Below are 12,493 nucleotides of genomic sequence, written 5' to 3'. Positions count from 1 at the left end.
TTTTTTTTTTTTTTAAGCAAATTATGGAATATGTAGTACTATTCAACTTCCCCAGGGGGTAATCACCTGTAATGCCACTGCCTGACTTAAAACTTATTATCTGATCCGAATAATGCCTGTCAGTGGGCATTTGGAAATTACCAAAAAAACAAAGGAGGAAAAAAAGTGAAGTGTCTTGTATCACCACCACCAAGAGGTGATTGCAGTTTATACTGTACTTATATATTATTCAGAGAGATTTCTCTTTTTCTCTGGTTTTGTTTTTCAAAATAAAGGTCATTCTAGTGCTCATTTTGTCATTCAAGTTTTTTCTTTGTGGGAAATACTGGGAACATATGCGTTCATGGTTGCGTAGTGTTCTTTAGGATAAATATGCCATATTTTATGTAACCAGATCTCTTAATTTTTGTAGTAGCAATAATATGTCTGAATATCCTTGTGCGTGTTTTACAAAAGATATTCTCTGAGAACTGGTGTCTATGACTAAAATTTCTACGCATCTAGGTATTTCCTGACATGCCCGATTATTTCTTCAGAATAAATTTCTAGAAGTGGAAATAAAAGGGCAAAGAAACCATACCACTGTCCTTCAAAGCGTTTGCTCTTACTTTTTTTCTTGTACTTTTTCCTTTCATTATTCTCTTTCCTCTCCTGCCCCCCTTTTCTTTATATAATTTAGCTTTATTTTTGAGCTTTATCTCCTGGGTCTCTGTTTAGTCAGGTAAAATTATCAAGTCTTTTGTGTCACCCATATAGTAAAATAGAATTTTTTGGACCTTAGGAGTATATTCTTAAAATTTGTTTTTTTGCTCCAGTACAGTTAGGCGTTTGTACAGTGAAACATTTTGTTATGCAAAAGTGACATTTCGAGTTACTAAAAACAAATTATTTTTATGGTAGAGTTGGTTGAGATTAACTATGTTTCCATGTAACCTTCCTGAAGGTGAAGTGAAAGTCGTAGTTGTATCCAACTCTTTGCAACCCCATGGACTATACAGTCCATGGCATGGAATTCTTCAGGCCAGAATACTGGAGTGGGTAGCCATTACCTTCTCCAGGGGGTCTTCCCAACCCAGGGATTGAACCCTGGTCTCTTTCTCATTGTAAGCAGATTCTTTACCAGCTGAGCCACCAGGGAAGCCCAAGACTACTGGAGTGAATAGCCTATCCCTTCTCCAGCAGATCGTGATCCAGGAATTGAACTGGGGTCATTCCCAGGTGCTTTTGTACTCATAGGACCCTCTGTGTGCCTCTCTCATCATGTTTAATCACTGTTAGGTTACCCTACCTGATATATTGTATGTATGCTATCACTATTTCTTATGAATCTTTATGTACTTTTATATAGAAAACGTGAAATAAGCAGACTTACGTTTTCTTTAACAGTAATTCTCTTCTAAAAATTTGTATTTCACCAGTGCCAGCTTAACTTTCAAATTTTTTTAATGTTTCAAATACTTGATTTAGTACTGAGTTGAATTGTAATTGCTCATGTAATAAAGATTTAGAGAACCATTAAGAATAGTTTAATAGACAAATTCATGACATTTGTCTTTTTTTTTTTTTTTTAAGATTTTATGATACTTTAGTGGAAGGTAACTAGAGGTGAATATTAACTGAACACTTAAAATTATCTCTTAGGAATAAATGAAAGAAAATTAATTTTGATAGAATTGGGTTTTGTAATCTATTTCAGTGAGCCCAAATTGTTAGACTAATGTTTCTACAGAATCAAAATTGTCAAGTTTTTAATAATGGTTTTATGAAGAAAAACTATTTTGAAAGCAGAATATTTTATTTATTTGGTCAAGGATTCAAACGAGGGTATAAAATCAGCTTCATGGTCATGATATCTTAGGGGCTTCCCCAGTGCCTCAGTGGTAAAGAATCCATCTGCAGCACGTGAGTTGCAGGTTTGATATCCCTGGGTCAGAAATATCCCCTGGAGGAGGGCATGGCACCCACTCCAGTATTCTTGGCTGGAGAATCCCATGGACAGAGTCTGGTGGGCTACAGTCCGTAGGGTTGGAAAGAGTCAGACACGACTGAAGGGACTGAGCATGCACATGTGATATTTTAGACTGAAATCTCAAAATTAGAACATCCCTATGAATTTTTTTTTACCCATTGGTGGTGTTCCCATTTCTGAATTTTTAATGACAGAGCACAGTGAATGTTTTTGTGATTTTTTTTTTTTTTTTTTTTTAACCTATGGTAAAACACTTGACATACAAAGGTCTCATCAGGAAAAGTGTTTAGAAATGAAGCAAAACAGTCTCTTCTGTGTGTGGGGGCTATATAACATACTCAAAAAAGCCTTTTGTCTTCTAGAGGGAGCCTCACTCTGGAAAAATGGAAAGGTGTTCCAGTTTTTAAAAGACCTGGATCTGCTATCTGTTGAAATTATATTTCTGGTATGCAATTTTACTTAAATATTCTTTAGTAATCAAGATGGGGTGTGTTACTATTATATATCTGTCTCTTTAAAAATGATAGAATTTGTTCCACTGTACAGTTATCTCTGAATGTCATAGAGCAAATTGCTGTGTTGAGTGTAGCTGCTTTCCTAATGGTGTCCTTATTTTTTGAAAAGTTACTAAATTGGCTTATTTGCAGCCAAAGCAGCCTTCGTAAAACTATATGGTCTTTTGCCCTAGTAGATATCTTATTTTGATTTAAATCATGGCGTATGAGAAAAATAGATTTGTCAAAGTTCAGTGTATAGTTAAATCTAATTGTTTTTTGCAACAACTTGGTTTTATAGTACAGAACAAAAAGAAATATTTTCAGCCATCATTGAAGACTTTTCAAGGTTAATGATATGTAGTATGTAGAATTAGAAGAAAGGAAGTCTTTCTAAGCTGATGAAGGTTGTGAACAAGGATGCAGTACTTAAGAAAAGCTGTGTTTGGGACAACGAGAAACCAGTTTGGAAAGGATGGCTGATTAAAGATTACCTTGGGAATATTGTGTGAAGCCCACTTGTCAAGGTTTCTAGAATTAGTTGCACATCAGAATTTTATATAGTGCTTGTTGTGTTGTATAGGTTTGGAAACTTCTAGAGGGCCTTGAGAGCTGGGTCGTGAGCAGAAAGTGATTATGTTTTTGTTTTATTTTCAGATTTTACAAATAAAGATGGAATTTAAAAATTACTTCTAATTCCACCCTAACATTAGATTTTTTAATTTGCTTCTTCCAGTCTTTGCCCATATACTTTTTTTTAGACTTACAGAAATTTTTGTTTTTCTTCATTCCTTAATATTGTAATAGGTATTCAATATGACTGCACAGCCTCCACAGTAATTTTAATGTCTGAAAGTTTTCTGTCAAACGGTTTTATGTCTAACTTTATTTTTCTATTGCTTACCCATAGAAAAATTGTGCTATAATTATCATCTGTGCACATAAGAGTATTTTCTGTCTTTTGCACTGTTCTTTTAGGATTGATTTAAAGGGTTTAATTCATGGCATAAAAATGTGTGAACATTTTTATGACTCTTTGAAATGTTGCCATGTTGTTTTCCGAAATGAGTTATAATTTACATTGTCACCTTTCCTGTGAGTTTAACTACCAGCCTTGCTGCTGCTAAGTCATTTCAGTCGTGTCCGACTCTGTGCGACCCCATAGGCGACAGCCCACCAGGCTCCCCCGTCCCTGGGATTCTCCAGGCAAGAACACTGGAGTGGGTTGCCATTTCCTTCTCCAATGCATGAAAGTGAAAAGTGAAAGTGAAGTCGCTCGGTTGTGTCCGACTCTTAGCAACCCCATGGACTGCAGCCCACCAGGCTCCTCCGTCCATGGGATTTTCCAGGCAAAAGTACTGGAGTGGGGTGCCTTTAATTATAATCATTTTTGCTGATTCAATAGGTACAAAATATGTTGAACTCTTTCTAATATTTTTGTTGTTAGCTAATGAAATGGGACCTTTATCCATAATTTCACTTACTGATTATTAGCAATGGACAAGTTGTCTTTTCAAGGCTTTTGTTCATTTATATATTTTAGAGTTTTGATATTTTGTTCCCTAATTCTTTTGATTTCATTATATATTTAGTAGTAAGTTGCTGCAGATACTTTTGCATAAAGATTTCCCTTTTGATTTCATTATTTTTGTTGAGGGTTTTTGAGTAGATACAAAATGTATAATTGGAAAATTACTTGGAAACAGTATCCAGTATGACTAGAGAAGTGACACAGGAATTGCAGGTAGAGAAACCATGAAGATACTCTTGTGGGGGTGTCAGTATGAGGTGAAACTAGAGTGAGGAGGGCCTGGAGAGAAGAATAGGTGAGCACAAGATTGTGAGAAAGAGAGTGGATAGCATTTGATTTCCAGTTGATGACAGAAGTAAACAAGAAGGAAAAAAACCTCAAGATTCTAAAAAGTGGGAAATAGATGGTGCCGTTAATAAACTTGGAAAGGCAGAAGAGACTACTGGTTGGTAAGGAAGGTGAAATCGGTTTTAAACCTGCTAGTTAGAGCTTGAACAGGAAGTGTGTGTTCTTCCTTTAAGGCACATGCTGGAACTTGTATTGTTTTCTTTATTCTGACTTTCTGGCCGTGTGATGCAGCCTGTGGGATCTTACTTCCCCAACCAGTGAAAGTGAGGAGTGCTAACCACTGGACCTCCAGGGAGTTCCCTGTATTCTGACTTTTAATTCCATTATTCCGTTAGATGTTTTGGTGCTTTTATTAGGGCTTTCTTAGTTCTGAGTTTTAAAGTACAACTTGGAAAGCAAAGTTGAAGTGGCTTATTAAGTAAAATAAACGGAGGAAAAACGGATGATTCTTGAACTAAGAAAGGTAACATGTACATTATATTTCAAGTACTCATAACTGGCAGTTTGTGCCTTTTGACTACCCTTATCTAATTCCCCCTCCTCATACTCCCCACCTCTGGTGACCACAAATCTGATGTCTTTGTTTGTTTTGAAGTATAATTGACAAACTACTGTGTGTTGGTTTCTGGTACACAGCATAGTGATTCGATATTTCTATATATTTCAAAATGAGTACATTGAAAATTGGTAATTCTAGCTATCATAGTTTTCATTTTTGAAAAAAATTAAAATATTTATTTTGTATATTTCAAAGACTAAATCACTTTAGTTACTTAGAAGATTTAGGTCTCCCCAGTATCCCCACTAGAATTACAATTTTTAAAATTATTCAGGAATAGCAAAGAAGATACTTAAGCTTTGGAATATATAGATGTGGCCAGGCTTTTTGTGGGGATGGGTGGTTTAGAGTAGATTTCTTAACCTCTGCCTCAGCTATATGATAGGGATAGTAATAGAGCTGACTTGGTTAGGATTAGTATTGAATGAGTTAATAGATGTAAAGTACTTATAATGATGCTAGATATTAGGTGGTGGTGTTAGTGTGTGTGTCCTGTTACATAACGTTTGTCATTCCAAGAGAATTTTATATTTATATACAGAAATAAAGCATCTAGACTCTTTTGTCTCCCCTTCCTGAAGGTCATATCAACCTCTCTCAAAACTTCATATTTCTTCCCTTCAGGTATTACTTGCTACAGTCACACTAAAATTATCGTGGCTATCCTACATAAGCTCTGTATTTTCCCAGTTCTTTGTTTTTATTCATACTTTTCTCACCATCTACAGTGTTGCCCTATTGTCAAATATTCAAAAGCTTCTTTTTTAAGTGATGCTTTCTTGGTATTTCTGCAGCTATAGGTAATGTGTCCATATGAATTTCATGTATTTCCTTTTGCATAATTTATACCACTTTCTATATTACTTTATTACCTTTTTGTCTACTTAAATGTCCTTCATAAGTTATGATATCTTAGAATTGTACCTTATTCACCTTTGTAGGTTTAGAACCTGTCACAGGCCTTGGCACTTAGAAGGCACTCATTTATGGAGTAACAGTTTATAAAAAATATAGCAAGGTAAAAGGTGATAGTTAATGGAGAATGCATCCCAGTAAAAATGTGCTTTGTCAGTTTTTGTACACTAGGAACAACCTGCCTGATGAGTTACTTAAAATGAGATCACTTGAGGTTTAGGAATTGGGTCAGATTCCAGAATGTATAGTGGGCTAGATGACTCTGGGGACTATCCACAGGTCAAGGATTTTCATAAGAATGATTTCCTATTGCTTTATAAAGGCTAGTATGTCTAATTAACCACCAGAGGGATTGTTTTTCTGACAACCAAATTTTCACAGGTCTGCCTGCCCACCAATCTTCCTCATTTTCAGTGGTCCAAATTTGTGAAAAGTTTGGCCAGGATTAAGGGTACATTTGCTGCCAGTAACAATATACAAATGACCTGACTCAGTCAGTTATTGAACCCATAATCTCTCTCTCCAAGTACATTTTTCTTAGCATAATACCATAATGCCTCTAGACATGAAAGGAGGAGTAGGCTGAAAATAGGAACTGGGTGAGATAGTATTTATATCTCTAAAAGGTTAACTGATACTTAACAACCCCTGAAAATCAGAAGTATCAGACATTGACTTGATAATTTTAGCACTTTAAGAATTTGCTGCTATTCCTGCTGAATGGGTTCAAATTGACGGAAGCTTTAATGTCCTTACCCAGTTTCACTGCTTTATATCTCACAAGTGTTCTGACAAAACAGATACTTGGAATTATAGCTAAGCAAGGTCGTTGATTAATTTCATTGTAGTGATGTTTCTGTTCTGTGTGTGTGTGTGTGTACTTCTCATACACCCAACAAATGAAAGTACAGTGCACTCATAGTTTTTTTCTCCTGTAGTTCACTTTTTAAAAAACTCTGTTGTGACCGGCAAATTAATTTTATAACCTACAGATGTGAACCTGCTTTTGAGGAGTAGAAAAATGGACCTAACAATGGTTTACATTTATTTGGTAGGTTTTAACATTTACAAGGCACTTTGAGATATTGCTGTACCCTTAAGTGTGACAGCTTAAAAGTGAAGGTACAAACTGTTACCTGAAAATGCTTCTAGTTGTTTTCAGCAGCAGTGAAATGGGGTGTAGAGGGTGGCAACTTGAAATCATGGGGGAGGATTCTTTTTTACTTACGGTATGTTTGATAGTGTGTTATTGATTCTGCTAATCCTAACAGCCCATTTAAGGGTGTATATTTATTTGTAGTTAGCATGAGTCTTTGTATTTCTTAGTCTTTAGATCCAGACATAAAACTCCTTTCAGTGTTTGTATAGTTTTGGTGGCTTAGCTTTTGGTCAGACAGGGTAAGGAGGGGGATTCTTAAATGAAGTAACATAACAAAAGGAAAACCATCTTCCTGTTTCTTATTTCTCTATGTATCATGTGATACTGTCTTTTTAAGACCTTTAAAATGCCAAGGGAAGCTTGGTAACCAAGGCAGGGTTTTGTTGTTTTCTTCTCAAATTTGTAGTTCTGCATTTTATTACACAGTCACGAAGAACTTAGTCTGTTACCAGTAAAAACTGAAGCCGCAAGACTTGCTTCTCTATGCTGCCAAGTACTTCCTGTTTTGTCAGATTTCCATTTAGGGAAAAGAATGGATTTAGAGTAGACAAGCCTGAAAGCGTATCTTCTGAAACTCATTTTGAAAGCTGTCCAAATACCTAGATTGGGGGAAAGGGGATGGCACGTCCTGTCTTCACATGAAGTCATTTGTCAGAAAGCTTCATTTGGCTTATCATGAAAGGGTTGCCAACAAGGAAGAAAAACTTTGTTGTCAGAAGTAATTGCTAAAGTATAAACTTGCCAGCACTGGTGACTTGCCTGTTAGGCTTTCCATGTCAAACGTGTTTCAGTCTGTTGAGTGAATTCATTGTATTGCCTGTGAAGGAAGTTTTATCTGTGTTCATTTCTAGTAGACCTTTCCTCTAGAAATATGTAAGAACTGCATTCAGCCACATTTATTCCATTTACAGTAGGGACAGGTGAAGGATCAAACAGTGATTAATTGAAATGGGCTACCTTGTGAATATTGAATATCTTTGGGGAAAAGGTTGCCATAAAATGATGTTAATCTCTTGTTAAAATAATAAACAACATTTATGTAAATAGAATTATCTGTCACTTATTCTTTATCCAGATAGCTCAGTGGTAAAGAATCCACTTGCCAACATAGGGGATGCAGGTTTGATGCCTAGGTCAGGAAGATCCCCTGGAAAAGGAAATGGCAACCCACTCCAGTATTCTTGGCTGAGAAATTCCATGGACAGAGGAGCCTGGTGGGCTGCAGTCCATAGGGTTGCAAAAGAGTCAGATACGACTTAGTGACTAAATAGCAGTAACATTTTTATCCTATGAATTGAACTTCAAATTAGGTGTTAATAGAACATGTCAGTAGAAGATGCTTTCAGTGTAAACCTGAATCCCTTTATATTGCTGGTAAGGGAGTCTTGTGTTCAGGTTCTTTGCAACGGCAGAACTGAGCCCACATGTAAAATTTTCTTTGACTGTATTGACCTTGCCTGTTTTAAATCAGAGCTGTTTTTCTCTCTTGACCTGTTCGTAAAGTATAAAAGATGCTCTTTTTTTTAAGTTGCTTTTTAATCTCTGAACTCTTACGCATTTTTTTTTTCCTTACCAGCTACCTGGCTCTGTCCCTCTTCATGTTGAAGATGTTCAGCTGATGTTGAATCAATGAGATATTAGAAACCATCTATTATAAAGTTTCTACCAGATATTTCTTTTTTTCATCTAGTTTGGTGCTCCTATTTCTGAAAATTGTTACTTTAAAATCCAGTGGAAAAAAGTTTTCCCAAGTACCCATCATGCCCTACAGCTTCATCCTCCATTTTGCTATACATCAGAAATCTAATCTCTTAAAACTCTTTAATAACCATTTGTTGCCATATTCTTTTTTAAGCTGTATGCAAATCAATGATTCTCACATTTTAGTGTATTCAGTAGCATTACATCAGGTACTTGTTCAAAATAGATTCATGGGACTCAATTCAGATTTCATGAATTCACTTCTTTGGAGAATTACTATGCAGGTGGTCTCTTAACCAGATGGAGAAACAGTAATCTGCTGCATGTACCATTTATTATGTCTTCTTCATATTCTTACATGAAATATTCTTTTTACTTTGTTTCTATTATTGACATCTCAGTTTTTTCCTATTAATTGTTGACATCCTTAGTTTTTCTCCTAAATTCAGTGATTGAAGAGTTTCTCCACCAGATATCCGGGAAACAGTCCAAGATTCCTTTCCTTATTTGTCAGGATTTATCACTTCACCTTCCCAAAGCACACACTTTTGGAGGTTAGTATATACATACTGGCTGTGTGGACATAATAATACATGCACATGTATTTCTAATATATCTTGCTAGTGATTTTTAAAGGTCTTTTTCCCAAAGGGGGAAGAATTGCATAATACTTAGTTTTATTTTTAATTTTTCCTGGCAATATATTGTAGACATCTAAATATTTACATTGAATCTTTACTGTGCTGTCACTTGATTGCTGCTGACTCTTAAACCCAGTCTACTAAAGGTGGGTTATTGTTTTTCTGTGTCAGATTTTCCCATATTACATTAGCCTTGAAGCCTATTGACTTTTCCCCAAAAATTAAGTTTTTATTAAATTCCATATTGATTGTATAGTTGAACTCATTTAAATGATTTTTCCTAAAATTCCACTTCATGGTTCCACATAGTAAAAAATCAAATTCCAATCATACACGTCAAACACAAACTCAAGGGCCCTTGCTCTGTAACAGTCTTTATAATTACACCAGCATTTACTTTAAGAATTGTTATTTGTTGACTGGAAAGGTGTGTGTCTGTGTGTGTATATATATAATATGGTGATTACCTCTTGTGTTAGGATGGTTAAAGAAGGAACATCAGTTTTATTTGTAATACAAATTTGAGTCTTTTTCCCATTTTTTAAAATTGGGTTGTTAAATTTTCAGAGTTTTTATACATTGTGGTCAGGTATCCTTTGTCAGATGTGATTTATTTTCTCTAGAGTCTTTTCCTTTTCATCCTCTTAAAGGAGAGCAGAAGCTTTTAATTTGGGTGAAATTCAGTTTGTCAGTTTTTTTCATTTATGTTTCATCCTTTTGGTGTATTATAGTATCTGAAAACGCTTTTTTAAACCAGGGTCACAAAGATTTTTTTTTTCATCCAGCAGTTTTAGACTTTGAGGTACATTTTGACTTACCATCACTTTCAGTTAATTTCTATATATGGTACAAGGTATGGTTTGGTTTTTGGTGTTAGTTTCTTTTTGTATACCGATGTCCTCGTTGCTCCAGCACCATTTGTGGAAAAGCACTGTTGTTCTCCATTGATGGGTCTTTTCACCTCTGTCACAATCAACCATGTATTTAATGAGTCTATTTTTAGACTTTTCTTTTCCATTAATAACATTACATTAAATTTATAGTAAGTCTTGAAATCAGATGGCATAGGCCTTGTAACTTTTTGTTTTTAGAAAATGTTTTTGCTGTTCTAATTTCTTTTCCCAAGTAAATGTTAGCAATAGCTTGTTGATTTCTTTACACACACCCCACACATACACTCCCCAAATAAACCACTTGCAAATTTAATTGGGTTTTACATTAAATCTATAAATCATTTTAGAGAGAACTGACAATACTGAGTCTTCCCATAACTTTAGTTCATTTTCTCACCAGCGTTTTTAATTTCCAACACAAAATCTTGTACAAATTTAAATTTATACCTTAGTATCCCTGTTTTCGATGTTATTGTAAGTGGGTATAATTATTTTATAGATGAGGGAATAAGGAACTTGCCCAAGCTGAAGTGGAAAAGCCACTATGAAACCTACATTAGGTTATAAACCACTACCCTGGTTTTCATTATGATACTGGTTTGCTTATTCTGAAATCATGGTTATAGTGGTGGCAGAGAGGAAGCCCTAGTTTTATGGCAAGAAAAACCCCATTACCATGCAGGTATGATTCCTCCAGAGTTTATGGATTTCCTGAGTTTAGGTTTTCCAGATCTGCTCAGATCATAAACCATGGTTGTCTTAATTTAGAAGCCTCTGATCAGTACAGTTGTGAACTAGTGTTTTTAAGTATATCTTACCCTGTAGTTAACTAGTATGAATTATTTCATTTTTAAAAATACATACCCTTAGCATTTGAATGCCTACCGTGTGCTCACCAGTACAGATACAAAGATGATTTCTTGAACAACTCCCATGGGAGGCTAGGTGGGGAGGAATACATTTATTGTAGTATTATAGTAAACACTGTAATAAATACATACACATGGTCAGTGATGGAACAAAAGCTTGTACTTGGTTGCAATTAAGAGTAGCTGTACTCTTGTTTCATGTTTTAGAATTCCTTTTAAAAAATAATTTGAAAACAATTAAGTGGAAAACATGTAAAGGGCTTTGAGAGGGAGAAATCTGTCAATCATTTCATAAGGATTGCTTTTACACTTGATGGGGAATCATTAGGAAAGACCAGTTAATAAATAACCTCTGCCAAGTCACTTCAGTCGTGTCCAGACTCTGTGCGACCCCAGAAACAGCAGCCCACCTGGCTCTGCCGTCCCCGGGACTCTCCAGGCAAGAACAATGGAGTGGGTTGCCATTTCCTTCTCCAATGCATGAAAGCGAAAAGTGAAAGTGAAGTCGCTCAGTCTTGTCTGACTCCTATCAACCCCATGGACCACAGCCTACCAGGCTCCTCTGTCCATGGGATTTTCCAGGGAAGAGTACTGGAGTGGGGTGCCATTGCCTTCTCTAATAAATAACCTAGGCATGATAAATACAATATGGTGTCATACAGTGTAGGAAAGTAAAAAAGGTTCAGTGTGAGTTTCATTTCAAAAGGTGAGGAACAATATTTGAGTTTTTACATTAAGACTTGATTTTTTGCAATTGTAGATTTCTTCTGACTTAACAGCATTTTGATAAATGTATTAATGAGAATTAAATTGTAATCTGAATTTGCTCTTCAAATCTTGAATATTCTAATGTTTCAATAAGTTAAATATATTGAGGATTTATAACTTAATTTTTCTTATTTTTCAGATTCCCTTGTGAATGATAGAAATGAAAGTGAATGGATAGTCTTATCAGATAAGTGTATTTTGAGTCTAAATGTATTTGATTTTTTCCATAAGATGGCTCTAGTAGTAATCTTTATTTGAAACAATCTTATTACATTGTATCACGACAGCTGGCATATCAGCATGCACTTTAAAAAATGTTAAAAAAATGGGTGAATTTTTGTGTAGCTATTTTAATATTGAAGATGGAAGAAGAAAAACATTTTCAGTATATTGTGCCTTTTTATTTCAAGAAAGGTAAAAATGCTACTGAAACAAAGATTTGTGCAGTGTATGGAGATGGTGCTGTGACTGATCGAACATCTTGCAAGTGGTTTGCAAAGTTTCATACTGGAGATTTCTCACGGGATGATGCTCCCACTTAAACTAGCTAAAATTTGATGAAAAGTGTCTGTAATTAATCAATAGAAAAAGCATAGTCTTCCGTCAGGATAATACAAGACTGAATGTTTGATGACCAGGCAAAAAC

Source organism: Bos indicus, chromosome 10 (assembly GCF_029378745.1).
Source record: "Bos indicus isolate NIAB-ARS_2022 breed Sahiwal x Tharparkar chromosome 10, NIAB-ARS_B.indTharparkar_mat_pri_1.0, whole genome shotgun sequence".
NCBI classification, from domain to species: Eukaryota; Metazoa; Chordata; class Mammalia; order Artiodactyla; family Bovidae; genus Bos; species Bos indicus.
The sequence above is the reverse complement of the archived record's forward strand: the minus strand, read 5'-3'. Positions refer to the sequence as shown.